This window comes from Piliocolobus tephrosceles, chromosome 18 (genome assembly GCF_002776525.5).
Source record: "Piliocolobus tephrosceles isolate RC106 chromosome 18, ASM277652v3, whole genome shotgun sequence".
Classification (NCBI taxonomy): Eukaryota; Metazoa; Chordata; class Mammalia; order Primates; family Cercopithecidae; genus Piliocolobus; species Piliocolobus tephrosceles.
The window spans coordinates 71,548,718-71,575,534 of NC_045451.1; the positions used below are offsets into that span (position 1 = coordinate 71,548,718).

The 26,817-nt window shown below is 42.0% G+C and overlaps 1 long non-coding RNA gene across 1 annotated transcript; it reads right to left on the bottom strand.

Moving 5' to 3' along the window:
• Positions 1 to 736: 736 nt before the first annotated feature.
• On the bottom strand, positions 737 to 19,472 carry LOC111553514. Its single transcript, XR_002734975.2, has 3 exons — positions 19,277 to 19,472; positions 1,079 to 1,183; positions 737 to 958 (listed from the first exon to the last, which is right to left on the bottom strand). It is a non-coding gene; the product is annotated as an uncharacterized LOC111553514 (long non-coding RNA).
• Positions 19,473 to 26,817: the final 7,345 nt, after the last annotated feature.

The following is a 26,817-nucleotide window of genomic DNA, read 5'->3' on the forward strand; positions in this document are numbered from 1 at the left end:
ATTTGTGTGCAGTTGGTATTATTTCTTCCTTAAATATTTGGTAGCCTTTGGCAGGCTGCGGTGGCTCAGGCCTGTAATCCCAGCACTTTGGGAGGCCGAGGCAGGAGGATCACAAGATCAGGAGATCGAGACCATCCTGGTTAACATGATGAAACCTTGTCTCTACTAAAAGTACAAAAAATTAGGCGGGTAAGGTGGCGGGTGCCTGTAGTCCCAGTTGCTTGGGAGGCTGAGGCAGGAGAATGGCATGAACCCAGGAGGTGGAGCTTGCAGTGAGCTGAGATCCGGCCACTGCACTCCAGCCTGGGTCACAGAGTGAGACTACGTCTCAGAAGAAAAAAAAAAAAATGGTAGCCTTTGTGTGTGTGAAGGGTTGGAACTATAATACCTGCTTTCAAATAGATATAGGACTATACAAGGTTACTTTTTCTTTAGTGAATTTTGGTAGTTCTCATTTCTTAACAGATTTAGCCATTTCATACAAGTTATCACATTCATTATTATATATTGTTTGGAGCCAAAACTGATTCTAACTGATACAAAATTTGATTTCTGGCATTGTGAATGGCTCATCACTACTTTTAGCGCCAAGTTGATTACGAGATATGAACAGTACACTGGGCATGATAAGGAATGGATGAGTCAGCCCTACAATAGCATTTTAAAATAAAAGACAACTCAAGGGAACTTGATCTAGTTACTCAAGTAGTGCCTAACTAGTTAGGCCTAAGTGAGAGCCAGTTTGAGAAGACTGGTTTTATTTGTTGTTGCTGCTTTGTCACTTTGCCTCTAAGCTGTTTCTAGGTATCTCAGAAACTCCGCCTCCTGGACTGTGTGTGATATGTCTTATACAGTGGGTAACCAGTTAACCTGGAGGCAGAAGTTCCTCATGTTTGTAGGTTTGAGGTCTGTATCATAACATTGTAGGCAGATGACCTTTTATCACAGCACAGACATTCTGTGAAAATAGGACATTGTTATTTTAAAAATGAGTCTTCCCCCGGAAAGAGAAAGGCAAAGCTTTCCCCAGTCTCCCCTTTTGTAAGCTTGGGTCGTCCGCTCAAGCCGATGGGCTCACCTGACGGTTCCCGGTTCACACAGAGTCAGGTGGTGGTTGGATGAGGGGGTCTGCCCCTCATGCCCAAGGCTTCATTCTAAAGGGTCCTCTACATTTGGAAAGTTCCTGTAACAGTATTTAATGTCACTGAAATTACTGTTAGTTACAGCTGGAAAATTCTGGGGAAAAATATACCATGGGACAGTGAGCACCTACACTAGTTGGATTGGAGCCCTTTCTAAAGATTCTGGAAACACTCGTTGAAGAACCCACTCGATGTGATTCATTGCAGGTGAACCAATACGTCATCATTTATTTTAACATAGAAAATAGTATTAATGAGTCTGAAGCCCCTGACACAGCTGGGGCCAGAGTGTGCCCTGCTTCTGGTGAGACATCGTGGTTTCATGGGCACAGGGTGGCTGGCACCCCTCCTCAGGTGCCATAGTTCTGTAGTCAAAATGTGTTTCTGAAGTCAGCAATGTGGGAGGGATCTCTTACCAGTCTACATGATCTTCCTGATAGCATCACCTCCCCCTCCTTAGGGAGCATCTACATTTTGGCCAAACATTAGGAACTTAATATTTAATGTTAAAAGAGAAACTGTTTAGAAAGTCTAGGAACCTCTCATGTGCCTCGTGGCAATTATAAGATCCCTGGGCCCCCCTTAAACAAAGAGCTTTGTTCTTTTAAAGCAATTACCAGAAGTAAAAAAGCAATAATGCCAGTAAAACTTTTAAAGGCACATGTGCAGGGAGCCTATTGCAGTTCAGGCTGTCTGTGGGTAGCTGGTGGTCTAGCTGTGACAGAGGAAGATGCTCTCTTCTGGAGGGTGAGATCTCAGTGTCCCTACAGCCGTTGCTCCTGCAAACCCCATCTGTGGTTGGTGGAGACATTAGCATTTAGTTGACACTTTTACCTTGGTTGGATGGAAGGTATTGCATTTCCATGGAGCATCATTGCATCTTGATGCATTGACTACTAGGTTGCCAGCATCTTCAGTAGCAAGCTATGGTTAGGTTAGTCAAGTGATTCGCTCAGCAAAAATGGTGAGGTGGCCAGGCACCTTGGCGCACACCTGTAATCCCAGCACTTTGGGAGGCCAAGGTAAAAGAATGACTTGAGGCTAGGAGCTCAAGACCAGCCTGGGCAACATAGGGAGATCCCATTTCTGCAAAAAATCAAAAAAGTAGCCGGGTATGATGGTGCACACCTGTTGTCCCAGCTACTCGGGAGGCTAAGGTGCCAGAATCCTTTCAGCCCAGGAGTTTGAGTTTGAGTGAGTTTGTGACTGCACTACTGCACTCCAACCTGGGCAACAGAGTGAGATCTGTCTAAAAAAGAAAAAAAAAAAAAAAAACATGGTGAAGCATTATGAAAGAATTTTGTTTGTGAGTTGCCCTTTGGTGGTTGGAAGGAAGCTCGTGTCCTGGCTTCCATACTTGCAGCATTTGCCCCATGCTGCTTTCTCAGCCCCACCTGCGCCCATCCCTCCAATGGGCCCTGCCCATCTGAAGCTCTGTCCAGTACTGCAGCCCACGGTGCCACCCTTCCCACCTTCGGTGCGTGTCCTTCGGCCTGGAGTGATTTCTCAGTGTGGCTGCCACCTTCACTGTGTGCGAGCTCCTTGTCTCCAGAGCCTACCTGCAGCTTGGACCTTCTATTCCTGGAGAGACCCCTCCCCAGGATCTGGTTTTCTCCGGCAGGCACTGTCCTCACTGAAGAAAGCTTGCCCTTCCTCCTTTCCATGCTTCATGCTAACTTCAAATCCTTGTCTTCAAAGATCTTTTTTTCTCCCCATTTTCCTCACTCTCACACCAGTCCCAATGTTTTCGATGTCAGATGGGCTACATTTGTAGTCTGGGTCAAGAATTCCTGTTGAATAAGAGTGGGATGTCTCTCTTTCTGTATTTTTATTGATATGATCAGATTTATGTATGTGTACGTGGGAGCTGTTTTAAGAACTTAAAATTGTGCAAGACCTCTGTAAACTTATTCATCTGAATACATGATTTACTTACCTTAGTTAAAAATGACAGAAGTACCTAGTTATATTTCTACAGTTTGTTTTCAGACAACATTACATTTAAAGATCTTTTCATGTTAGTACATGTAGAGTATCCTAATTCTTTTCGACCTTTGCATGTAATGCTATGCTATGAATTCACTGTTGTATAGAAACATTTCCCTACTGATATTGGGACTAAAGAGTACATTCCTGCAAAATATCTTAATCATTTAAAAACACTTCTGTGTTTCTGTGCTTTCTGTAGAAAGTAAAAATGTTATGTTTTAAGAATTCTACCATCTGAAGGGTATTAGTCACATGAAGATAAGGAGTAACTTCGTTTTGTAAAATAATCAGTTCTAGTTTCCTGTGTTTAAATATATGTATGTATTTAGTTTGATGCATATATATGTAATTTGAATGTATCGCATAGATTTATGACTTGGATGTATAGTGCAGATGTGTTACATGGATATATTGTGTAGTGGTGAAGTCTGGGAGTTTAGTGCACCTGTCACTTGAATAATGAACGTTGTACCCTATAGGTAATTTTTCAACCCTCACCCCCATCTCACCGGTGTCTATTATTGCACTCTATAATTCCCTGTATACAATGGAACAAAAACTCTGTAACAAGTGCTATGTCTGGCATTGGGGACACACAGAGATGAATAAGGCTGTACCCTGAGGAGCATCAGACAACCTAGTCTACTGGTAATACAAGGCAAGGGAAGAAGTAGTGTGGTCTTCTAAAATAGGAACAGCTGGTTTTGACTTGGGACCAGGCCTAAGCGGACAGGCCTGGGTCTGGGGAACAGGCTGTGGAAAGGGTATTATTCCTGGGTGTTGGGAAATCAGCCTCAGATCTGCAAGAAGCAGCTTCTCTTCATCCTTCGGCGGTGGGTGTCTTCAAATGAGACGACCTGGGAGCAGTAGGTTCTTGTACCACTGAAGGCTGTGACAAAGGTTAATAAACACCCTCTGCCCCCAATCCCACCTCGAGATAACAGCCACCTATGTGTTCTTCAGCACCTTCCTTCTGACTCAGAGGTCACTGAAAATTTTTTTTACAAGAATGTAATATATAATGTGTATATGTATATTTGGTGTGTGTGTTTATCTTTGTATATACTGCTGCTCTTGTTTTCACTAGGCCAATTTATAAGAATGAGCTGAAGGTTTTATATATACTTACACATATAATTTTTTTCGCTGCAGATCATATTCCAACCAGTAGCTTAAGAGCACAAATTGTGGTCTCCTGACAGTAACTGTGCACGCTGTATGGTTTTTAACATCGTTTTAATCAGTAACTATTCATTTTCTTATTCTGCTTTTTCTCATTTCACATTATCTTATGTATCCTTGTTTACATAGGTTCCTAATCTCCATATTTACCACTTTTTAATAACTTTCTATCCTTTCTTTGATAGAATGTCTCAGTACAGACTGACAACTCCTCAGCTATTGGTTTAACGGGTGAGGAGGGGAAGGGCCTTCGGGAAAGAAGCCTCACTTATTGATTTCTCTCTTCACACCTGCGCACAGGTGCAGTGGTTGGATTTACTGAAATGGTAGAGGTAAAAACCCACTTTGGTACTGTTTAACACAAAGTACTTAAGCATACTCTAGGTTCTTTGAGCAGGAGATCATGAAACGTTTGGGGTATATTTTACTAATAGAAAAAAGTACAAGTCTTCCAATATGTAAACACGATTGAATTTACTATAAATTAGAGAAAAGATTAATGAATTCTTATTTCTTATTTTCCAGTTATCCCAACTACAGCACTTTGAGGCTGTTTGCTGTTCTGACATCTTCCATAGCGTTTTGTTGTCTTGAAATTTTGTAAGAATTTAGGAGAAGACTAATTACTTAGCTACTAAAGGCTTCAAAGAGCTTCATTCAAAGTGACTATCTGGCTTACAATATGGAGTCACTCCACTGCTTTTTCCTTATATTGTCAGATCACTTGGTCAGTTTGAAAAAGGTGCATACAGTGATACCAGAAAAAAGTTATTTTCTTGGTAGCTTTTGTTAGCTTCTTAGAACATCTGTTATCAAGCTGAGTTCCTCATTCCTGGAGAGCAACTAAAGCCCTAATCAAATGTGACTTCACTGCCCATATCATGGAAGATGATGGAGTTGGATTGGAATGTTGCGTGTTTGTCTTTGGTTTCTGAGGTCTATTTTCCAAAACAACATGGTGAAAATAGAGTTGTACACTTTACTTTTCCAGAAAGCACTGGGTATATATGATACTCCATTGGTTTAAGAACCTCATGTTTCAGGAGGCAGCTCAGTTATCTCCCTGTAATAACAACCAATTCCACAAACCAGTTGTTTGATATGTGGGGCTTGCAGGCCTCCTGGTTTGGGGATGGAAACAAGAAAACCAAATTGGAGTTGGCCTGAAACACAGCTACCGCTGAACACTCAGCTCTCTCTGACATGGGCCTGGCTTTGGAGACTGGGTTCTAGCCTAGAGAGGACACGAGTCAAGCCCCTGATGCTACGCGACGGAAGGACACGAGGGCCTGGTCATGGCAGGTCCGTGGGACTCTAAAAATGAAGGGCAACATCATGGAAAATATTGTGACTTAAGTGAGCGTCTAAGAGGCAAAACAGTGATTTTTTTCAAAGCAATGTAGATGAGATGTTACTTAGGAAGGTGTTAAGTTGAGGTAACACGTGGCCCCTTTGGAAAATCATAGGAATACCAATACAAAATGGGAAGGGACTGAAGCATTTGCTTCCTGGTGAGGTAACATTAACTTTGGAATTAGGCACATCTGGCTGCACTAACAGTGGTTTTCCAGCTCACGGGCCGTGTTTATTAAAATGCAGATTCCTAGGCTCTTGCCCAGATCTCGTGAATTGTGATCTCCGGAGGAGGTTCCTAGGTATCCTCATCTTGAGTGAGCTCTCCAGCTGGTTTTAAAACACAGCTAAAGCTTTTAAGAGCTTATTATGTGCCAGACACTGTTTCAAGTGCTTGCTATGCATTATCTCACTTAGAATGTAAAATGATGGTACGAGCTCCGTATTATCATCTGTGTTTCACAGCCAAGGAAGCCAAGGCTTGGAGTAGCCATTGGACTTGCCCACGGTCACACAATGGATGATGGAGCGGGGATGTGAACACATACAATGTGTCTTTAGAGTCCACACTCCCAAGCACCATGGTGCCTGCTTAGCTTTTTATGCTCTTTGTACTCTGGGAATCGCTAAACAAACCAACTTCTCTGGCTGTCGATTTCCTCATTGGTAAAATGGATACAAACAAATTTGAAAGTGTAAAGCCTGTAATAGTAAATCTTGATAATGAAGAGAAGTCCAGCAGCTTTACTTTCTTAGGCTATGAAGAACATCTCTGTGATGCAATGTTCTATATTTGTTGTTTGCATTTATGGACAAACTTCAAATATGGTAATGGCAGTAATAATGAAGAATTTTAAAAAAATTTGTTTAGCATGCTTTCTTAGATGTCCCCTGTGCTGAGCAGTTTCACTGTGGCTAGATCTGGATCCCTTCTAATCTTTGAAAATTTCCATTCTCTTTATTTGATTTTTCTACATTTAAAAACTTTTAGCCTGACAAAGAAAAGATGCCCTCTTCTTGGGGTCAAATATTTAAAGGCCAATCAGTTTAAACACAAGTATCTGCATGAGCAATAAATAGTAAATACACCATCCCTTTGTCTACAGTGAAGAACTTTTGATCAGTGACCTGCTCACTTTTGGAAAATACATGAAGGCCTCCAGACCTCTGTTTGTTGTGCTGGCAAAGATAACTTGCCAGGAATCTTTTCAGAGGATAAAGAGAATCACTTGGTTTTGAAATTAAAATCTTTTTTTTTTAAGGTGACAAATCTATCCTTTCGAATTTAAGAGCAGGAACTTAAGTCAACAATACACTTACAAATTTATTGCCTGTTGCTGAGGCTAAATTTGACAAGGTGACCTTTTATTAGTCATTTGGTCAAAAAAAAAAAAAAAAAAAAAATTGGAATCTCTGTCAAGACTTTGCTCTTTCCAGCGTCACAGGGTGACTCATGTGAGGTTGAAAGCGAGTAGCTTTGGGCAGGACTGCCCTGGGGCACAGCTGTGACCTCTAGTTTTGGTGAGTTACAAAAATAGCTGTTGCTTACTTCCACTTGTTTATTCTCATGAGGCATTTAAACAATGTGAATCGATGAACCACAAACTAATTTTTGTTAGGGGTTTCAGTACCTTTCCTAGAAAAATGTTTCTAGCATGACCTGTAAGTAGGCAGAGTAAGCTGCCCTCTCGTCTATCTCTAGGAGTAAGTTTTCTCTTCTAGAAGATAATGAGTGACATTGCTGAAGTCAGGCTGGTTGAGTACCAGGCAGGGGAGGAGAGGGAATCTACTCAACTAATAAGAACACATTATCCCTCCTGAATAATCCAGCCTGTTGCAAAAGTTTGCATAAAAAGGGTGAAATCATGGACTGATACTTAGTCAGTGAATATTTGTCAAGTGCCTGCTATATGCCAGGTCCTGGCTACACACTGTGATTTGTAGAGAAAACAGTGAAACCGGAAGTGGTTCCTAATCCCCCGGATGTGGAGCCTAGGAACAGGCAGTCACATACACAGCAAGTGCGGAAGCCTAGCAGTGGCCAGCCGCTGCCAGGATAGGCCGAGCAGGGAAGCGTGGTGAGGGGCTGAGCTAGACGGGACACTCAGGAAAGTCTTTCCGGAGGGGTCATGTTTCAGCTGAGATCTGAAGGAGAAATGGGGTTAAACTTGCCAAAGGATGAAGAGTACCTTCTGAGTAGAGGGAAAATGTCTTCAAAGCCTGGTGGAGGTGGTGGAGGTGAGGAGAGGAATGGTGTGTCTGATGAGCTGAAAGCACTGGGTGTCGCTGGTGCTTGGATATCCTGGGGTGAGGGGAATAGGGTACAGATGAAGCAAATGACTTAGGCGGGAGAAGACCATGAAGAGCCTGTGGGCTCTGAGCTGGGGTAAGCTGCGGGAGGATTTTAGGCAAAGGGTGATAAAATCAGATTTGCATTTTGTAAAGAACTTTCTGTCCACCATGTGGAGAACAAACACAGATAGACAGACCAGATGTATGGAGACAAGTCAAGAAGTTGAGGCATGGGCAGGCACGGTTTATAGGATGAGGGTGGTGGTGAGGATGGAGACAGCGACACGTAGGAAGGAAAATCTCCCTTGACTGGGAGAGGGACCATTTAAACACAGAGAGAGAGAAAGACTGGATTGACTGCCAGGGTTGAAGCATCTCCAGGTGGTGGAGGGTGGTTCTTACTCACTCAGAGAGGAACCAGACTAGGTTGTTACTGTTGGAAATGTTATGAATTTAGACACATATAGTGTTGAAGCATGTCTTTCTGATATCCCAATAGAGACAACTAGAGACATCCATCTAGCTATATAGCTCTGGATCTCAGAAGAGCAATCAAGATTGGACAGAAGGATTTGGGAGTCTCTGTATGGCCATGGGTATTGATAGAGTGTGAAAGGAATGAACTATAAATGAACTTTGAGAAATTACAACATTTAATGACTGAGTGGAGGAGGATGAGCCAGCAAGGAAGATTGAGAGGGACATGCAGGAGGAAAACCAAGAGAATACAGTTTCCTGGAAACCAAAGGAAGGTGGTATTTCAAAGAGAGAGAATAATAGTCGGTGGTGCCAAAAGCTACAGACGGTCCAGTAAGATGAGGAGGGACCAGATTCCGTTGGATTTAGCAACACGGAGATTCTCAGTAACTTCAGGGAGATTAACTTCAGAAATTAATGTGAAATCCAAGGGCAGGGGTGTGTTTTACCCAATGCAGAATATAACAATATTTTTAGGGCACTAATCATAAAGTTAAAGCACAGATACATACTGACCTCTGGCTGACTGATTTCAGAGATCTGCCGTATGGATATTTCTGGAAAGATTTGTAGCTTTCTGGACAAGCAGTGGGGTGGGGAAGAAATGTAGCAAGTTTATGTGTGGGGGGAAAGAAAAGTAGTCAGAAGCCCTGAGGGTTATTATTTGCAGCCAAAACTCAAAAGCAGACTAGGTGACCAGAGGTGCAGCTCTTGCATCTCTAAAGCTGCGAGACTAGGATATAGTTGCCAGAATCTATGAAAGTGTGAGTGCTGTGGGTCTTGCCTTGTGAAGGCAGAAAGGTGCAATGAGAGTCTTGTCCATTCTATTGCCAGCCGTATTAGTCTGTTTGCATGCTGCTAATAAAGATGTACCCAAGATTGGGTAATTTATAAAGGAAAGAGGTTTAATGGACTCACAGTTCCACATAACTAGGGAGGCCTCACAGTCATGGCAGAAGGGAAGGTGCAAAGCAAAGGCACGCCTTACATGGCAGCAGGTAAGAGAGCTTGTGCAGGGGGCACAATGTATAAAACCATCAGATCTTGTGAGACTTACTCACTACCACAAGAATCAACCCTGTGATTCAATTATCTCCCCTGGTCCTGCCCTTGACTCCTGGGGATTACTACAATTCAAGGTGAGATTTGGGTGGGGACACAGCCAAACCATGTCACCGGCTCTGCATTATATTGGGGGTAACTCTGCTTGTAATTGTTGTTGTTGTTGTTGTTGTTGTTTTCAATTGGGAATGATACTGTTCTAGGTTTCTTTTGCTGAGGTCATTTGCAGTTTTGAAATTGTAATAATTACGTTCATCAAGGTGAGCATGTAATTTTGCATGCTCAATTAAGCTAATCTGGCATTTGCTGTCCTGTCTTCATCATTGGATGAGCTAATTCTTTGTACTTTTTTTTTTTTAAATCACAGTATTTTGTCTCCCCACTTGCCTTTTAATCCTTTGTGCATGTGGCAGTGAGCTGTGGCACTCCCTCAAAGGATGAAGTCATGTTTGCTCCCCTGAGGCCTTCTCTGTGTAATCGTGGTCTCTGTATAACACCAAGGCCGCAATTTTCAGGAATAAACACAGATGGGAATGGATGATTCCCTGGTTTCATAAAACCTCTAAGCAACATTAGATAATGCTCATTGATAGAAGTAAAACTCAATTATTCTCTGTGCCAGTAGTTTTTATGTCTCATAAGAGATTCTACTGGAGGGATCACTGGGTATTTTAAAGATGTTTGGAAACAACACGTTGATGGAAATGTCTTCAATGGAAAGTCATAAATGTTTGCTGATGATTTTTGGTGGGTCTATCAAAATCAATTAACCCTACCATTGTTTCATTTTGTGCTCACTTAAAAAAAAGTATTGAAGAGGACGAATTTTGCAGCAGTGGGGAAAATACTCCTGAATACTGAAAACTCTTTGAATTCTAGAAGAATAGAAACTTGAGAATTGTTCCTCAATGGGAGAAATATTTAGAAAGGCGATTTTCATCACTTTGTATTTTTCCGTGCAAGTGGAATAATTAAAAACATAGTGATTTAAGCTGACTCAAAATATGATGAAAGAAACATTAAATTTCTTCTAAGTGGGGTATTTAAAAATCATATTGAAATCTGAGGATGCTATGGAAGCTGTTAAAAGTTTATTCACTGGAATATGTACAACATATATTTTGCACAGGAAAAAATGTTTTTTGATATAATGACATTTATGATGTAAAATATAATAGGACACAACTTCAACTTGAATGTTTAAGAGGAATTAAATAGATCATGGCTGTAAAGTTCTCAGCACAGTGCCTGGTGCACTGTGTATGCAGATGGCAGCTGGTGTTACAAGCCTCTCTCTTCTCTAAAGCATTCTTCACTAGAGCAATGCTGGTGATATGTGTGTACATCATGGGAACATTTGGGAATCTTATGTACGCCCAGTGTCTCTTCTCAAGACAAGCTGCATACTCACAAAGGCCAGGTGCTTTGCCTCAAACTGACTGGCTCAGTTTGGGGCATTAACCAACAGTGACCGAATATGAGATGTAATTTGTTTACAAGGTGCTTCAGCCGTTCTGTGGTGAGGTTGCCTATTGAGTAGTTATCAGTTGACACATCTGACATTTTTTCAATGTCATAAAACATTCTCGGTAACCTCAGGAAGACTGACTTTAGAAATTAATGTGCAATCCAATGGCAGGAACATATTTTATCCATTTTTTTCAACGTTTTACATTGAAAAAAATGTCAGATGTGTCAACTGGTAAAAACAAAAGGGATGTGTCATAAGATCAATCAGTAAAAACAAAGGGGTTGTATCATAAGAGGGAGAAGGGAAAGACTTGGGTGGAGAAGAGGGCAGAGAGAGAAGCTGCACCGTGGGAATAATGGCATCAGTGGAGGCAGTCGTGGGCATCTGCTGATGAAGGGTGCTCACGGTCCAGTAAGATGGGGAGAGACCATGGACTGTGTGGGGCTTAGATAGTACGGAGCCTACTTCATTTCTCCACTAGGCCTGGCTGTGTAGTTTCAGAGATGTCCTCTGAGTTTTCTTTCTTCATTATCTTCAACACCTCAGGCTGTGCTTCTCAAAATTTCTGATGAAAGTTCCCCACAGTCTGATAGTCGAGATGGGGAGCCTTGGAGATCTGGAGATCCAGGCTGCAGCTGCAGGCAGATTCCCTTCACTTCTCTACTTCTCTATGAGATTCCCTTCACTTTTTCTTAGGATCTCAAAAATGTACCTGATTTTCATACTTCAGTCTATAATAGATTTATTTTAATGGGGGGAAGACTGTCATCCAGAAAACAGATCCAGTAAGAAAATGTGCTGCTATTTGAGTATCACATTTGGAGAATTGATTTGAGCAACCTGGCACATCTCTGTTCTTAACAAACTAAATGGCCAGAGAACAAGATGACCTCACTTTTTCCCAGAAAGTGGAGAGGGTCATGTGCAGTCTCTCGTAAAGATTGAAAGGGGGTCTGTAAGCCAAACTACAGGGTCCCCTCATGCAGCTGGTCTGGGATCCAAATGAGTATTTATCATTTTCTTTCTTTCCTGCCCATTCCAGATTCTTCCCCACTAACCAACATTTCAGTGGGTCTGGGTGGTTTGTCCAATGGGATAATCCAGGCCTTTAGCCCTGAGGGGTGTGAACTCTTAGTTGCCTTGCTTTTATAGGTGTGTGATTGAAGACATTGCTATTTATGGCTGCCACGGAGCATGGAGGCACCTTGTGGGACTGTAGGCTACGATGCAGCTGTGGAGAGATGCCTAAGTTACACTTGGCTTGACAGCCCACTGTAGACAGTGGTGGTTCAGAGTCCTTGATATTTTGGTCTTTTCATGTAATGTTTCTTAGATGCATTTCCAAGTAGCAATAGAATTCACACATGAAGCAGTTCATTTTTAGCTTCTCTGCTTCTCTACAGTGTTTTAAGTACACTGATACGTTATCATTTCTTTAGTCAGTATTCAACTACAAGATATTTATCTCTGTATTAATTTTTGACGCCCAGCTTTTGGGATATCCAGCTTACTTGGGCAATACTTCTCCATGATCTTTCTAGTTGGATATTTGAAAATACAGTGGAAATAATTACATCTTAGACACAAAAATCTACTTGATGGTATATCAGTTTATAAAAGAGGGGATGTAGTCTTAAAAATTTCAAAATCAGAACTTTTAGTAATCATCTAAAGTTATTTCATAGATTAAAAAATAATTCCAAGGATTTAATGATATGCTTTACCATAATCATAACAAGTTGTGCAAACATATTCATAGAAATCATTAATATATGTTAAGTACCATGCTAAGCATTTTACTGGTATAACCTCATATAATAATCTCCTGTGGTTATTCACAATTTATGGATAAGAAAATATATCCAGTCAGTAGTGGAGCTGGGACTCGAAGCTGAGACTGTGGAGACAGCAAAACCCATCCCACGAGGCCAGTGAGAAGAGATCAGGTCAGTTTCAAAGTGAAGGCATTAACATATGTGTAAGAACACGCTTGGGCATAAGATGGGCCTCAACCCTCTGCATTTATGCTGAACCCACCAAAATGTCAAACATTGAATCCCTTTAAAAACTGTCCTTGGCTAAGTCTAAGAGCAGGAGCTGGATTTCACCACATAGGCCATATGTTTGCAGCCCTCCAATTCTTATGGAAGCATTTTGAAAGCACTTTCACTCCAAAACAAGTTAAAAAGATTGCTCTAATCAGCAACTCAACAATTTAAACTACATGTTGGCTTAATTAAAACATTTAGATCACAGTTGGATATTATTTCTCTATTGAAATATTTTCCACAAGGACATCATTTTTTGTGAGGTAGATTAGTAAACAGATGAAGGTAAAATATCTGAGACATGGGCTCATTCATTGGATAGAATTTATTGTATTCCCTTTGGAGTTGTTGTGGGATAATGACAGGAATGGAAACATGCACTCATGTAACAATTATTTACTCATTTGTCAAGAACGTATTCAGCTGGTGCTATGTGGCAGACATCCTGTTAGTTGCTATGTCTACAGATAGTGCAAAGTACTATTTTCTTAGTATAGTGCAGATTGTTTTAAAGTGTCACTAAGGAGGTATTTCCATAGTTCATCTGTAGAAGCAGTCTTTTTAGAAAAGGGCTAGGGATGTCATCTTACAGTTACAGAGTGTTAGATTTGGAATTACATCAAGGACACCTTCTTCATGCCACAGATACGGAACTGACGCCAGGGAGCACAGTAACCTGGAAAAGTTTGCAGAACGATTTAGAGGTGCAGGCAGGAGTGAAACAAAGCCTCCTTATTTCTCCCTTGTCTTTATTTTACTATGCTACTGAAAATGAAGGCATAAATGTTTATCCTCAAGGTGAGAAATCCATTTTAACCCATTCTAGATATATAATAAGTTATGAATATCTCCTACAAAGCTCATAACTCTCCAAATAATCTCAATAGATTCAACATGCAATGCCAAGAAATTCTTAATTATAAACTAAATAGTTCATTAAGACATTAAATCCACTTGATCATGGTGGATAAGCTTTTTGATGTGCTGCTGGATTCGGTTTGGTGGTATTTTATTGAGGATTTTTGCATCAGTGTTCATCAGGGATATTGGTCTAAAATTCTCTTTTTTTGTTGTGTCTCTGCCATCCCTGGGATGCAAGGCTGGTTCAACATATGCAAATCAATAATAGTAATCCATCATATAAACAGAACCAAAGACAGAAACCACATGATTATCTCAATAGATGCAGAAAAGGCCTTTGGCAAAATTCAACAGCCCTTCATGATAAAAACTCTCAAAAAATTAGGTATTGATGGGACATATCTCAAAATAATAACAGCTATTTATGACAAACCCACAGCCAATATCATACTGAATGGACAAAAACTGGAAGCTTTCCGTTTGAAAACTGGCACAAGACAGGAATGCCCTCTCTCACCACTCCTATTCAACATAGTGTTGGAAGTTCTGGCCAGGGCCATCAGGCAGGAGAAAGAAATAAAGGGTATTCAATTAGGAAAAGAGGAAGTCAAATTGTTCCTGTTTGCAGATGACATGATTGTATATTTAGAAAACCCCATCATCTCAGCCCAAAATCTCCTTAAGCTGATAAGCAACTTCAGCAAAGTCTCAGGATATAAAATCAATGTGCAAAAATCACAAGCATTCCTATACACCAATAACAAACAGAGAGCCAAATCATGAATGAACTCCCATTCACAATTGCTTCAAAGAGAATAAAATACCTAGGAATCCAACTTACAAGGGATGTGAAGGACCTCTTCAAGGAGAACTACAAACCACTGCTCAATGAAATAGAAGAGGACACAAACAAATGGAAGAACATGCCGTGCTCGTGGATAGGAAGAATCAATATGGTGAAAACGGCCATACTGCCCAAGGTAATTTATAGATTCAATGCCATCCCCATCAAGCTACCAATGACTTCCTCCACAGAATTGGAAAAAACTACTTTAAAGTTCACATGGAACCAATAAAGAGCCCGCATTGCCAAGACAATCCTAAGTCAAAAGAACAAAGCTGGAGGCATCAGGCTACCTGACTTCAAAGTATACTACAAGGGTACAGTAACCAAAACAGCATGGTTCTGGTACCAAAACAGAGATATAGAACAATGGAACAGAACAGAGCCCTCAGAAATAATACCACACATCTACAGCCATCTGATCTTTGACAAACCTGAGAGAAACAGGAAATGGGGAAAGGATTCCCTATTTAATAAATGGTGCTGGGAAAACTGGCTAGCCATGTGTAGGAAGCTGAAACTGGATCCCATCCTTACTCCTTATACAAAAATTAATTCAAGATGGATTAAAGACTTAAATGTTAGACCTAAAACTGTAAAAACCCTAAAAGAAACTAAAAGAAAACCTAGGCAATACCATTTGGGACATAGGCATGGGCAAGGACTTCATGACTAAAACACCAAAAGCAATGGCAACAAAAGCCAAAATTGACAAAAAGGATCTAATTAAACTAAAGAGCTTCTGCACATCAAAAGAAACTACCATCAAAGTGAACAGGCAACCTACAAAATGGGAGAAAATTTTTGCAATCTACCCATCTGACAAAGGGCTAATATCCAGAATCTGCAAATAACTTAAGCAAATTTACAAGAAAAAAATCAAATAATCCCATCAAAAAGTGGGTGAAGGATATGAACAGACACTTCTCAAAGGAAGACATTTATGCAGCCAACAGACACATGAAAAAATGCCCATCATCACTGGCTATCAGAGAAATGCAAATCAAAACCACAGTGAGATACCATCTCACACCAGTTAGAATGGCGATCATTAAAAAGTCAGACTGCCCCCAATAATCCCTCAGTGACTGACACTTGAATATAAACTTGTAATATGAATGGTTCTTCCGAAGAATCTCACAGACTCCAATTTGGCTGTGATGAGTAACCTTGCAGGGTTTTGAGGCAAATGCCTTAAAACGAAGAATAAAATGAATATTAAAGAGAACACAGGCTCTTCGTGGTCTTCCCCTGAGTTAGCACATGGAAGGATATGCATAGGTTATATGCAAATACTTTGTATCAGAGACTTGAGCATTCATGACTTTTGGTATTTGAGAGGGGTCTTGGAACAAATTCCCCACCGACAACAAGAGGCAACTATATGTGTCCAATCTAGGTCACCTACAACTTTGCATGTCTTTCCTTCTTCTATCACATATGTGTGTGTGTGTGTGTATATATGTGTGTGTGTGTGTATGTGTGTGTGTATATATGTGTGTGTATATATGTGTGTGTATGTGTGTGTGTATATGTGTGTGTGTATATATGTGTGTGTATATATATGTGTGTATGTGTGTGTGTATATATATGTGTGTGTATATGTGTGTGTGTATATATATGTGTGGGTGTATATATGTGTGTGTATATGTGTGTGTGCATATGTGTGTGTGTATATATATGTGTGTGTGTATATATAGTTGTTTGGTTTTCACGGGAAACAGACTGATATTTACATGCAGATAGCTGATTTAATGGGAAATAACACTATTTCCCACTAAGGCTGAGGAACAACAACTGTTGGAGGTGAGACGATTGGGTTGGGCCAGGAGGTATTAATATTTGAACCTCAATGGGATTGCAATAGCGGCCTCAGCCAATTCTGCAAGGAGCTCTGGGACTGGGTTGACTCTTCATAGTTGTCCAGCCTTGAGATTATGTGCCCAGGCCTCTAAATGTCCCCAGCCCCTGTCTAGTCATTGGAGGTTGCCTCTGGGCATGGAACAGGAGTTCGAAAAGTGAACAGAGTTGGTCTGGGACCTGTCTGCTGCTCTGTAAAATAATCTTTGAAGACCGAGTGACTGAAATCACATTGAGAAAATGAGACTTGAGGCAATTAGTGAGTAGTTGTTATGATACTTAAAATAGTTGATAAGGCTGACGGTAGAGAGATGAGTTATAATTTGGACATGTCTCTTTTTTACTTTTCTGACAAAGCAATCCAGATTCTTTTGCTGGAAGGGAGATGTTTAAATGGCATAAGCTTCTCCTTGATTGCCTGGAGCTGTGGTTGGGAAGCCCAAACAGGCAATGATGGCGGATCAATTGTTGCATTGAAAATAATTTTATTCAACATTAACTTCTTAGCAGGACTTTGGAAACTGGCCCAGTTCTCTACTGGCTTAGCAAATGCCTGGAAAATGGGACTTAAAAACAGTAACATAAATCAAAGCGTTAGGGCAAGGAGATATGGATGTCTAGGAGGACAGCTACAGGTTCTTGAAGATTAAGCTTTTCCTGTGCAGTTTGGTATCACAGCCTAATGAGCAATGCGTTTGGCAGGTGGGTCCTGCTTGAGAATAGGATAGAGAAATTAGGAAAGAAATGAAGAGTTCTAAAGGGAGTATTTTTTAGATTTAGGAAGGTAAATAATTCAAAATAACAACTCTAAAAATTAAAAAAATCTCAAATGTCTTACGTTCATCGTTATGGAAATAGTGTTTATCTTCTATCCAAGTCATAATCACAGGATGTGATTAGAGATATTTGTGGCATATTTGAATAGTCTTGGGCCTCCAGGATGTTGAAGGTGGGAAAACTGTGTCATAGCTGGGATCACTGAGAGAAAAGAGGGTGTTCGGCCGGGACCCCTTCTAACAAGAGAGCTGATGATGGCCTTTGAATATGAAATTCTGATGTGCACAAAAGAAAATAACCTTGTTTACATTGTGTTGCTCCAGAGAAAAGAACAGGAAGCAATGAGAAGACACAGGGAGAGAGATTTTGATTCAATCTAAGAAAGCACCTTCTGACATTAGGGTCAGGGAGGCCTGGGGAAGTGGCTCCCCTCCCACTGGACATCCTCCCGCAGAGGGAGGTGACTGTCTGCAGGACCCGGAGGAGGCGTTTTCTAGACTGAACGAGACAGCAGGCCATATATCCGCTAAAGGCCTTCCTTATCCTGGGATTTTATTACTCTGGGTCCTCAGAGACAAATTTTTCATCCTGGTTCCTTTTTGTTTTCAGTCGTCACACCACCGTGACCATGACTAGGTTGGCGTGTAAAGGGGGCTCTCGTTAGACATGGCCTCTTCCCCCGCAACTCTGATGTTGGTGTAGCCCAGAGGAGGGGGCAAGGCCTTGTAGTAGAAAGAGTGTGGATTTGGGGCCAGGTGCGGTGGCTCAAGCCTGTAATCCCAGCACTTTGGGAGGCCGAGGTGGGTGGATCACAAGGTCAGGAGATCGAGACCATCCTGGCTAACACGGTGAAACCCCATCTCTACTAAAAATATAAAAAAATTAGCCGGGCGTGGTGGTGGGCGCCTGTAGTCCCAGCTACTCAGGAGGCTGAGGCAGGAGAATGGCGTGAACGCGGGAGGTGGAGTTTGCAGTGAGCCGAGATTGCGCCACTGCACTCCAGCCTGGGTGACAGAGCAAGACTCTGCCTCAAAAAAAAAAAAAAAAAAAAAAAAAGAGGCTGGATTTGGAATCGGGCAGTTTTACATTTAAATTTAAATTCTAGCTGTTATGTTGCCTTGTATAAGTCACGCCACTTTTCTAATTATTCGACTTCTCTGCATAATACTTAAGTTAAATAACACTTGAGTAATGATACTTAAGTTAGGTGACAGGAACTATTTGAAAGTGCCTAGCTCCCAGCAGGTGTCCACAAACGCAAATTTCTCTTTCTCCAGAACTCTGCGTGTTTCCCTTCTGATTGCAGTTATTACGTGATCGCACATAATGTTCGACAACTCAGCTCCCTCTGGTACTTCCTTCTGCCAAAACTAGGTCTTAGAGATTCACTGTGGCTGAAAAAAGTCAGGAAGGAAAATGCAGAGGCCAAGAGGCAAAGCACAGCCTGGCCTGGTATTTCTCATCTTCTTCAGAACCCAGCTTATCACCTTGCCCACTAAGTCGCCTCCTTTATATCTTACTTCTCTTTGTGACATCATCATTGTCCACATCATCTGGCCCCTGGTCCCATCTGTCTTGGGCAGGTGGCTGAAAAGTCGACCCAGTGTCCCCGGGAGATACTACCAGGGTTCCTCCAGGAAAGACAGGAGCCTAAATGACTGAAAGAGCCAAGAGCTGGATGGAGTACGGTGCAAGGAACAGGTGCAGGTTGAATATCCCCGTCACACTCTGAAGTCCCCTGTTATGGGACCTGTCGCCTCTCCCAGTGCCCTGCACGTGCCTGGATGTTGGCGGGAGAGATGGATATGGAAATCTGTCGCTTTAGTAGAGTTTGGGAAATACTCTTCTACAAATTTAAAAGAGATGATAAAAACCGGATATGACGTTTTAAATGAGAGAGAAAATTCTAAATACTTACAAGGAAATCAATACGGTTCCTCTGTGGTGATATTGTTGAAAATACCAGAGACTCTTTTCATGGTTTACTCAGCTTTTGTTTGTATAAATCTGAGTGTATGACATGCGTCACTATGAGGGAGGACCCTTTTACTGGTTGTACGTGCTGATGTCCTGGATATCCCAGGGGCTGCTACTGATGGCTCGGACCTGCAAGCCTCTCTGCACAGCTGCCGTGGGAAATGGAGCTGCTTCCATTATTTCTCACTTGTCTGTGGACATCATCATTGTCTACATCATCTGCCTCTGGTCCCTCCTGCAGGCCTAGGCATCTTGGGCAGGTGGCTGAAAAGTGGAGCCAGCGCCCCCTGGAGATAGGGAAGTCCCTCCCCTTGAAGGGACCTAGGCTCTTTGTATCTTCTCCTGTAGTGCTGGGCCAATAACTGACTGCTTTATGGAAAAAAAAAATACGAAAAACCTTTGGGAGGCCGAGACGGGCGGATCACAAGGTCAGGAGATCGCGACCATCCTGGCTAACACGGTGAAACCCCGTCTCTACTAAAAATACAAAAAACTAGCCGGGCGAGGTTGCGGCCCCTGTAGTCCCAGCTACTCGGGAGGCTGAGGCAGGAGAATGGCGGGAACCCGGGAGGCGGAGCTTGCAGTGAGCTGAGATCCGGCCACTGCACTCCAGCCTGGGCGACAGAGCGAGACTCCGTCTCAAAAACAAAACAAAACAAAACAAAACAAAACAAAACAAAAAACAAAAAACAAACAAAAAAAAACCCACCTTGCGTTCATGCCCCAAGACTGAGCAGACTCTGTGGTACGGTTTATTCCCCAGAGTCCCCATGGGATCAGGCTGAAGCCCGACTGCATCGGAGACCACATCCTTTTTCACTTTTCTTTCCTCCCTTTCAGATATGGCTCCTACCAACCCCTACAAGTTTCTTGTGAGTGCACTCCATTAATAAATGTCTTGCACAAACATCCCCTTCTCAGGTTCTGCTCCAGGGAACTGTACCCAAGACACTACCAGCATCTGTCCCTCAATGACACACACCTGTCATCCCACACATCAAAAGGCACCCCAGGTAATAGGATACAAGCACAACTGCAAACACACTCACTGCCCCCCGCCCCCCACAGCGAGGAGACAAATGAAAAGTCCATCACTCATCTAGAGAGACTTTTTGGAGCCTGTTACCTCTGGGTGAGATTCATTTTTCCCCTATTTCTGTTTTAATTTTTTACATTTTCAAAATGAGAAAAAAAGTGGGTGCAATGGCTCACACCTGTAATCCCAGCACTTTGAAAGGCTGAGGTGGGAGGATCACTTTAGGGCAGGAGTTTGAGACTAACCTGGGCAATATAGTGAGACTCTATCTTCACTAAAAATGACAAAAAATTAGCTGAGGATGGTGGTATGCACCCGTAGTCCCCAGTTACTCTGGAGGCTGAGGTGAGAGGATGTTTAAACTCAGGAATTTAAGGCTGTTAGGAGCTGTGATTGTACCACTGCACTGGACTCCAGCCTGGGTGATAGAACGAGATCTTGTCTCAAAAAATAATAATAATAAATTAAATTAATAGGCCAGGCATGGTGTCTCATGCCGGTAATTTCAGCACTTTGGGAAGTCAAGGAGGGTGGATCACCCGAGGTCAGGAATTCGAGACCAGCCTGGCCAACATGGTGAAACCCCGTCTCTACTAAAAGTAGAAAAATTAGCTGTGCATGGTGGTGGGCGCCTGTAGTCCCAGCTACTCGGGAGGCTGAGGCAGGAGAATGCCTCGAACCCAGGAGGCAGAGGTTGTAGTGAGCCATCGTGCCATTGCACTCCAGCCTGGGCGACAAGTGAAACTCCATCTCAAAAAAAAAAATAAAGGAGGAAGGCTGAACAAATCGCCAAGATCATGTTGCATGTTGGATGAGACTGGAGGCTTCTACAGGGATGATGAAGTAAATGAAATGACTGACAATGCTCATAAATGTTAATTTGCTGATTAATCTATGTGATAACAAAGTAAATTACCTGGTCACCCAGAAGGACTGCCACAGACTCTGTCCTCCGTGAGAATTTTGCTTGGCCATTGTTCTTCCAGAGCATCTGTGGGGTTTTCTCTATGGAGGTGGGACAGGGAGGTCTTAGTAACAATCAGCCATTACCAACATTGTTTATACTTATGCTTGAACATTTCAGGGGGCTGTTAGTTTGAGGGATTTTTCTTGCATGACCATTCTTGTAAAACTCTGGTCAGCCATGTGCCGGTTTCATTTTTGAGAATTGTATTTGTCCGGAATAGTGTTGAAACATCTTTGTGAATCTCCTGGCTGGCTATACTTTCAGGGCTAAGCCATACCTGTGAGTCTTCTGATTTTTAGAGGAAATTCTGAGATTCCACCTATTTTCATGATTTTTTTCCTTAATGACCTCAGAGCGTGAGCACGATATTACAGATTGGAGTTTTGGCATGGATTTCAGGGTGCATTTCTTCCCAAATCTGCTTTGGAGTCTTGCCAACATGTTGCATCACAGACAACCGAGTATTACAAGGGGAGGAATCATCACTTTTACTTGGTGGTGGAGAAGATACACTCTGAAGGGCTTGCTAACATTTCTGGCTCCTCCTGTGTATCCTGAATCCAACTGCTGGTAATCTTCAGTTTTTCAATCACTTCATAATCTCTCTCTTTCTCTGTCTCTCTGTCTCTGTCTCTCTCTCTCTCTCTCTCACACACACACACACACACACACACACACCCCCATGGTGGCCACCACAGTTTGGCCAAACTAATAGTGGATGCTGTGCTGTGCTCTGGCCCTCTGCGTCAGTGGGCTGTCCTCTATTCTCTCTTCTGTTGACTTCCACTGAGCAGCATTGGCTGAGGCTTGCCACTTCTCTGACCTTTACTGAAGGCCATAAGGAATCAATAACTCAATCTGATATTCTGACATTTAAAATGATGAATTCCTCTAAAGTCTAGCTATCTGATGAAGTAAAACATCTGATTCCCAAGAAACAAGACATACTGCTATCGTTAAACGTGCATTCCAGCTCTCTACCCCAGGACAATAACTTCTTGCTGGTCCCGATCCACTCTGACACTTTTTCTCTGCAACCCCAGTTTGAATACCAATTTTATATTAATTTCAGTGGTTTGACAGCAAGTGATAGAAATCCTCACAACCTAGTAGAGGTCCTCAAAATCTACAGAAGAGTCAAAGAGAATACAGTAGGATCTCCTGGAATTCTAGGGTAAGAGTAAACTTAAGCCTCTGTTCCATTTTGTGCTGCTGGGAAACCAACAACTCCAAAATGTAGTGGCATAGAACAACCATTTTATATTCTCCTGAATACTGTGGATGAGGAACTCTGACAGGACATGACAGGGACGGCATGCGTTGCACGTGCTCCACGGTGTCTGGGCCTCCGCTGGAGGATTCAGAGCCTGGGGACATGCAGGCACCTGGGAACTAGAGTCCTGGAGATGTTATCATCTGTGTGTGTGGTGGCTGGTGCTGGTTGTCAGCAGACACTCATTTGGGGCTGTCACTGGAACATCTACGTGACCTCTCCATGTGACCTGGGCCTCCTCACAGCATGGTGGTCTTAGGATGGTCAGACTCTTTACACAGTGGCACAGAATCCAAAGGCGAATGCCTCAGCTTGGAAGGCAGAAGCCGACTTGCCTTTTGTGACCTAGCTTTGGAAATCACACAGCACGAATTCTGCTGCATTCTCTTGGTTACAAGCGAGTCACAAGCCCAACCAGATTCAAAAGGAGGTGAACTGGACTTCACCACTTAATGGGAAAATGAATGGAAAGGTCTTAGAAGAGCATAGGGAATGGGAGACGATTCTGTTTTAGCCATCTTTGGAAAACACAATCTAGAGCCTCTCCATGATACGAAAATCAGTATTTGCAAAACCATCAGGTCCACAAACAGTTTCTTTACACCTATTTCATACTGCTTTCCATTTTATTTTGAGTTGCTTTTCAGTTTGCCTGTGGGATAGGGGAGAAGAAGAGGTTATTCCATGACCTTCAATATTATGTTTTTAAAATTGGGTCAGAAAGCCCTCATAATTTTTTTTTTTTTGGAATTAGTGAGATACTCTAGATAAAAGAGTATTACACACTAAATTAAGGTTGTATAGCTCCATTTACAAACTACCAAAAATGATAATCTGAGTTTTCCAGATGGGATCCGCTGCCCCCCCTGGTTCAGACAGCTGGGCTGGGATAAGGGTCATGGGCCCAAGCACAGCCTCAGGGGCTCTCCTTAAACCAGGCGGACGCTAGGGCCTGTCACATTTCCGTTTGCATCATTTTGCTTCCCCCAGCTTATTTTAAAACTCTGTGTTGTCAGATGCAGAATTTCTATTCTCCCGTTAAAAGTATGCACCCTCTTAGAATTCCCCAGGTGCCCTTTGCAATTAGCAAAGCCTGTGTAAATAGTTAATGAAACTCATCAGACTCACAATAGAGATGGCAGTGTTGCTTTGGCACAGTACTTCGTGGGTATCAGTTTATTGTGCTTTTGTATACCATTTTTGTTTGAGGCAGGCCTAGGATAAACCTTGAGGTTGGCAAATCTGCCTCAGTTTTCTTTGCATGACTACTTCCAGTATCCATGCCAAACACGGTGTGTGTAAGTATGCGTACACACACACACACACACATACTACACACACACACACACACTACACACACACATAGTACACACACACTACACACACACATACTACACACACACATACTACACACACACACTACACACACACATACTACACACACATATACTGCACACACTACACACACATACTACACACACGCACATACTACACACACATACTACACACACACACACTACACACATACTACACACACATACTACACACACACATACTACACACACGCACATACTACACACACATACTGCACACACACACACTACACACATACTACACACACATACTACACACACACACACTACATACACACTACACACACATCACACACATACTACATACACACACATACTGCACACACACACACTACACACACACTACACACACATACTACACACACGTACTACACACACACATACTACACACACACACCACACACACATACCGCACACACACATATACTACACACACACACACACATACTACACACACACATACTACACACACACATACTGTACACACACACACACACTGCTAGCGATTCAGTGCCCAGGGTCTTAGAGTTCCTCCTTTCCTGACAGTCGGAATGGCCATGTCTAATGGCCGTGTCTTGGCCTGCTCTACCTGGGCAGTGTTCATCATCTCTTGAACTTGCTTTGACAAATTCTAATGTGGTTCCAAGTAGGCTGTAACATCAAAATGAACATCAGAAACATTCTATTGGTGATACCTATGATATGGTAGAATACAAATTCTTAAGGGGGGAGAGACTTTAGTTTTTTCTTAATCAATTGCTGTATCCACAGCATCTAGAACAGTGCCCAGCATATAGTGGCTACTCAGTGAGTACTTGTCCCATGTGAGATGCACAGGTTCATGTGCCATCCCCTTAAAGGGAGATTTGTAGTTTTGTGCTCAGGGCTTAAAAACTTAAAAGCATGAAAGACTGCCAGTGATAAGCTTTGAGGTAGAGATATTTCTGGGGGAGATGAAAGTCCACAGTGTCCCTTAAATAACGATTAGGGAGCTACTTTCACCCATTAATGCTTTTGCACATGCCAAACCCCCTTTCTCCATTTGTATTCTTGGTTACTATCTGCTCAAATTCAGCAAGAGAAGGTGGGTTTCAGGATTTGGTGATTAGTGCAATTTGTGGGCCAGTGACTCACTTTAGTATTTGTTTGCTTGACTTGAGAGTCTTGGATTTTGCCTGAACTATGACATGGAATAGTTTCGCTATCAAGGGTGTCCTAGAGTTTGTTCCCCATTTGGTCCTCTTGACTTTCTTGTTCTTCTTTATTGGAGACAGAATTAGAAGCAGAAACTAAGGGATATGTTTTCATATGACTTTGTCAGGCAAGAAAGTTCTGCACAGACTTGAGCAGAGGGGAATTTAATTTAGTTCATTCTACTGAAATCTTGCTTTGCTCTGGCCCACCCCTGCATGGTCCCTTTGGAGATCAGATTTCTGGTTTTGTGGCTCAGTACTGAGCTAATGGCACTGCCAAGCCCCCAAGCTGTGCTGGCAACAGTTTCGGAGACAAGGACTGGCATAACCCATGGCTCCTTCAGGACAACAGATATTTGAATTTTTAGGTATATATTTAGACTATACAAATAAAAAGTCAGAAAGAGATTTGCAGAGTTGCTAATTGTCAATAAAATTATTAAAGAAGAATTCTGAGTTTCATGCAATATTCCCATTTACATTGTCAAATTAATTTTTTGTGATCACTTGTATCTTTATGGCAGCAATTGCCAGTATTTTTTCCATAAATCACTTGTCCCATACTATACTCCCTAAAAACAATTCTGCTATGAATAGGTTTTTGGGGTGTGCTTCATACTATATTACTGTCTTGGATATTTTCAGTGCTCATTAGCACATTGAATCCCAAAGAAATAGTTAGTAAGGAAATATTGGTCTTTCTTAACCTACAATATCTAAAACGTACATGACGATAGGAAGCCTTCAACTGCATTTTTCCCCCGCAAGAAATCTTTAATATGGGAAACTGATAGACTCAGACCACTACTAGGCAAATCTTGTTCTAGGGAGGTCGTTAGTTTATCTGCTTTAAAGGCAAGTCCTGGACTATTGCTTCTAGGCTTAGAAGAATTTCTAAGGAAATGCTTTTCTTATGGACACTCTTGCTGTTTCTGTTACAATCTATTGAGTCTTTTCTGTGGATGGATTAGGCAGTGGGCCAGACTTTTACATATGTCTTCTTGAATGCTCACAATATCCCAACTAGGAGAGCATGAAAATAGCTATTTCACCAGTGAGGAAATTGAGCACCGTGTAGGTTAATTAATTTGCCAAAAGTCCAAGCAAACCCATGTCTGTTTACCTATACAGACTTTTGACAATGCAATATTGCCTTTCAAATAATGCACTTTTTTGCAACCTGGGTCACCTCCAGATGGTCAACCAATAGATACATATAGCCTTTTTCCATTTCTTAAGATGAATAACTTTTTCTTGTCATCATTTGTTATATAGTTCCTGGTTTAGTACTGCTTGCATGTGCAGTAGTACTATGAGCAAGGAGGCAATGGTAGTGATGGATTATGCATGAGCTCCTTAAATAATGGATTACAAACAGGACACTAAGAGGTTGTGTGTTTAGTTGCTGATGTAAGCATGAGAAAAGTGGATAATGTTGGATCACGAAAGGAGAGGAACTAACAGATGCTGCTTTCTGTGAATGTGCTGAGCAGTGAATCTGACAAAATTACCTCTTCGGTTCTCTTGACAGCTTCCTTCCCACTTCTCCCCACTCTAGCCCCAAGCTCACATTTCCAGCTATCTGAGAGTGCCTGAAAGTCACTCTTTGAGTTCCCATTGTTGGCTTTGGGAAGGTTACT